The sequence below is a fragment of the Apium graveolens genome, chromosome 9, assembly GCF_009905375.1.
Source record: "Apium graveolens cultivar Ventura chromosome 9, ASM990537v1, whole genome shotgun sequence".
Lineage (NCBI taxonomy): Eukaryota > Viridiplantae > Streptophyta > Magnoliopsida > Apiales > Apiaceae > Apium > Apium graveolens.
Genome location: NC_133655.1, coordinates 219,346,632 through 219,352,010, shown reverse-complemented (window position 1 = coordinate 219,352,010; position 5,379 = coordinate 219,346,632).

Genomic DNA, 5,379 nt, shown 5'->3' with positions numbered 1-5,379 from the left:
AAGCTACTCAAGGCTCTCTATGGACTAAAGCAAGCACCTAGAGCTTGGTATGACTGTTAGTGTTTGTGTCCTAGAGACAACACTATGATGTTTTAGTTTAAGACATTTGGATATTAATGTTTATGTTCAATCGATTATTCCCTTTATAATTTATTAATTCTTAATTTACTGCGATATAAATGTTAGATGTCCTTGAAATATGATATGAATTCTATATCTCTAAGTACGTGACTTAGAAATGAGATTATAAGAATAGTATCAATATTCCTAAAGGTCCCTATTCAAGTATTATTATTAAGGGACAATAATAATGCATTAAGACTGGTGTGTTTGTTGACTGATGATCACATCTCATTGATCATAGGTATAGTGATACTAAAGTAAAAAACACAAGCAGATGTAAAAGTGGATATTGGGTATATTCTGAATCGTATGAGCAATATGAATAATCTAGATTGGATTTAACCCTCCTATTTTAGGAGTGATATTATTGGCCTCTTATGTGAGCTAGACTATGAAATGCGTGGCCACGCTCAAATGTTGATTTGATATAATAGTCTACTCATTGATCAAGGAAACTTAGATTAAACTATGATGAGGATGACACATTACATGCCTCTAGTTTAATCTATAATATTTGGTTAGAGGGATTTTATTACATTGTACATTATTCACGAAAGGTTAAATCGATCATCGATTGAATTATTATTACTTGGGTAGCAATGATGTATTACTAGATACCGCTCATTGTTTACGATTTTAAGTTAGATTTAAAATTCGTTGCCAACGTAATAATAACCTATAGGGTCACACACTAAGAATGCTTGAAAGATTATTTAATTTAAAATGGATTTAAATTATATTAAAGTAATTCGAATTATTTATAATATTAATTAAGTATGACTTAATAAATTAGATAATAATGATATTCGAATTTACTAATATCAATTATGAAATTCAGTTGGTAAATAATTAAGTGTGACTTAATTATTATACATATAGGAATTTCGAATTAATAATAACTCCTAATTAGTTAAGAGTTATTTCCGTCAAAAAAAAATTAGTTAAGAGTTATAATTCTTTTTCTCTCTATATAATATCTCTTGTGTGGCTGATATTTTGGTTGAAGACTTTTACTAAAACCCAAGCCACCAAGAGAGAAGATGGAGAGAGCAAGAAGAAACTAGTTTGTGCTAGTATACATTCAATTCTTGCGTTCAAGCATTCGTGTGGATACTGATAGAGCATAGATCGCGAGAGCGGGATGCGTGGTGATTAAGCAATCTTTGGATCTCCATTATTCAACCAATTTGTAAAGCTTCTTGTTATTCCCTAACAATACAACAAGAATTATAGAAGGGGGGTTGAATGTAATTCTGGCCTCTTTTTGAGATTTATAAAAATGTTCTAACTCAATATATATAGGTGTTTGATTAGCAAAGTGCGGAATAAAGAATTAAGTAAATCAAACACAAAGTAATAAAAACACAAGTTTTTAAAACTTTCTGGTAATAAGACAAGATAATAAAACAAAACCTATCAAGTCTAACTCCATTACTCTATTCCAGCATCTTTGAAAATCTTCATAACTTGTATGGAAATGGTAATGCTTCTTTGTTTTCAATTTCCTGCTAAACAGGCTGCCATGTTCCTTTTGCAAACACCCAACGCATGTGACTGTGTTGTTACTGTCAACAGATATTTGAATTGATCATCCGTTGGGTACATGTTTGTCATTCGTCGGGTAGCTTTCTTGATCATCCGTCGGGTAGCTATTTGACACTTGGCTCCATTTCACTTATGCAAAATTACAAGACATCTTATATTTACAATTAATCAACTTATTAAGCATATCTACTAGTAGTCAACATGACTCATATGCTACTACAGAATCTACACAAAGTTGTTTGCAGAAATGTGCTTCAATACTTATTATTACATAAGCTACTCACTCGATGGATATCAAATCATCATCCGTCGGGACTATAATGAATCATCCGTCGGGACTATATTTGATCATCCGTCGAGTGCTATAAAATTCACTAAGTTAAATCTACTAAGGTGTTTTGATTGATTTATCATCAAGTTCACAACATATTCCTAACAATCTCCCCCAATTTATGTATACTGGAATTATAGCCATAAATTAAGAGAAACTTGATGATAACAAAATACTCTAAGAATACAGATTGAAAATAGTAGATAAAATTGATAAGTGCTGCAATATTTACTGAAAATTAAACAATGCAAAGTATACAAAGAATAGTTCACAATCATTATCAAGGTGCTCCTCTAGTCTGAGCAGATAAGTCTATTTCCTTGATTGTCTAGGTTTCTTCCTAAGCCTCCTGTTGTTCTCTTCTATCTGGTTTTGGAGTTGTCTATGGAATTCAAGTTCATCAGCTTCCGAGAGATCTAGCATTCCTTGCATTTCCAATAGAGTCTCATAGCTAGAGATACTCAATTGGTCCTCCAATCTGAAAAATCTTCTAACTCCCTTTTCATCCATGAATTCCATCAACCAATAAGGCCTCAAATGCACTCTCTTTCATGTGAAGGGAATGTATAGAGTTTTTGGAAGTGCATCTTTGGCTCTATTACTCTTCAGCTCCTCAGTCTTCTTTAGAACTAATCTTCTAGCAGTAACATGGTACCCAAAGTTCTTTTTGAATGATGAGTAGATCTTTATTAGAACAGATTGACTTTCCAGAAGGATCCTGTGTAGTGGCCATATGATCTATTTTCCTCCCTTGTATTTGAATACCAGTCTTTCAGGGAGATGTCTGTGAGCATCAATTCCTCTAACTTCTTCCAATTCATCTAAGTAGAGGTTAATGTCAAAAAATTCTTTGATGTCACAGATGTACAGTATATCTCCTTTGTTGACTGTGGATTTAGATTTGACTAGGGTCTTGGATTTGAGAATCACTGGTTTCACTTTCTTGTTAGCTCTTGTCTTTGTCTTCTTTGTCTTGAAGATAGGAAAGTTTATATCAGAAATAGGCAAACTATCCCAGTCCACTGGCTCATCCTTTGGAATTATGGGCTCACCATGTATATTTCTTGTTAGATCCACCACCTTGAATTCTTCAAATACCACTAAGGGCTTTGATGTTTGAGTTGTAGTTGTGGACATTTTGGGAATGTGGTCTTCCTTTTCCTCATCACTAAAGTTCAGTTTCCTCTTGGAATGGAGTTTGTATCTAAATCTTCTTTTCTGTTGTGGTTCTTCTTACACTTTCAGATCCTTAGGTTCAACAATTACAGTTGGTTGTTTAGGAAATTCTGTTGTGGTTTTTATAGCTTGAAGCTTGGCCAAGATAGCAGCTTGCTTCTTCTTTTGTTTAAGCTTTTTAGCATCCAAAGCATATTGCTTCTTTTCTTGCCTGATTCTTTCTTTTTCTTCCTTCTTAGCTTCCAAAAACATGGGGTGTCCAGCCACCACACAAATTTCCTTACAATTTCTGTAAATCTTGGCTAATTTTCTTTTGAGTGCTGAATCAGCTGGATCTTTGTAGAAGGCAATTGACCTAGCCAACAACTTCTTCTCATCTGGCCTAGGTGTCTCATACACAGTATCCATAGGATTCTTGTCTGAAAACTTTGAATAGTTTCTTTTAGGCTTCATGATGAAATCTGCTTTTGGAGATTTGATGCAAGATGTTTAGCCTTTTTCCAGATAATTCATACTCATTTCATTCACAGAAATGTTCTTGACTTGAGAGTGATAAATTAATGTTTTGTCTGGCTTCTGAATTGGCCCAAACTTTTGTTGAATTTCTGCATCTATCTTTCTCCATTTTTCTTTCAGCTCCTTCTCAGATGCTGCTACATCAATCTTTAGCAGTTTGTCATCTATGTTCAGTTTTGCTGCTGCCAGATTTATGATGCCAATGCTATCCATGACTGGTGGCTTTGTGAAAGCAATTGTTGGCACAATTACTTTGCTGACTTGGATGTTTAGCACTTTCTGATCCCCCTCACTCCTTGATCCCTCTTGACTGATTGGGAAATAGCATTTTCTTTCTCCCTCTTTTTGTTATCAGCAAGTTGAGCAGAGGAAGAGGTTTGTGCTTCCACTAGCTTTTGAAGCAACTATGTTTGTTGTGTTTGATGTAGATGAATGGTTGTTAAATAAGCTTCCATAGCAGTCATTCTTTTATCCAGGGAATCCACTTGAGTAGCAGATCTGAGTTCTTCCTTAGCTATCTCTTAATATCAATCATAGTTGCTTCCGGAAGTTTAGCATCCAGTCTTTCAGAAATGTCTTTTTTCATTTGATCAATCTCACTTTTGATAGAAGTGACATCCTGATTGTGTTGGAAGCCTTAGATTTGTTGTAATTGAAGAGAAGCAAGGTGTGCTTGTAGGAGCTTCTTGGTGCTGTCATTTGTTGTGGATTGAAGAGCAGATTGTGTTTGACTTATGAGTTGAATAAGGGTGGTCTTGAAATAATGTTCATCACATTGCTTTGAAAATGCCCAAGATGGCATACTAGATATGGAACTAGGGCCTACTCCTCCCCTATGTCCAGTGACCCCTCTTCACTATCATTACCAAAGAATTATTCTGATCCACCAGCTTCATAGTCTATGTCATCACCAGCTTTAGAAGGCATAGCTTTGATGGCATCCTTTTCCCTTTGCATGGATTGAGTAGTGTGCACCAAATTCAGCATCCTTTTTTGCACTTTTATTGCCCTGTCCAGCCAAAAGTTGATATGCCAGAACAGGATGAGTAAATGTCTCAGCATCCAAAGAGGTGGAATCTATAACAGCTTGACTTTGCTGAGATAGATCCTCTCTGTTTGCTTCATTGACATTCATTACCTCACTGATAATTATGTCCACCCTTATTTCTCCTGTACCTACTTTTCTCTCACGATCTCTTTTTTCTTGCATCAAGGGCTTCCCTTGGCTTCCCACCCTCACACCCTCACCTTCACCATCTAAGGTGGGACTCCTCTCACTCACTTTTGCCAGTCTTGAAGAAATGGACTGCATTTGTTCACTCTTTTTCTCTCCTTTTTCCTGGGAGCAACCCGGACACTCACTCAATTCACTCCCTTCCCTCATTCCTAAGAGTGATTGTACTACTACTAAGTCTTCTACACTTGTAAGAATTGAAGAAATTTGAAGTTGTGCAGAGACACCCGACGGATGAGGAATATCCATCAGGATAGTAGTTTGGCTATCCGACGGATGACTGCTGTTAGGCTTATCCGTCGGGATACAATCACTACTCGACGGATGATGAATATCCACCGGGATAGAAGAAATGAATGAGTTTGGAGTGGAGACTATTATAGACTCTGTGCAGATTGATGAAAATTTTGGCACAGATGTCTCAACAGACTCAGAAAGAAATGGAAAGTGAGCC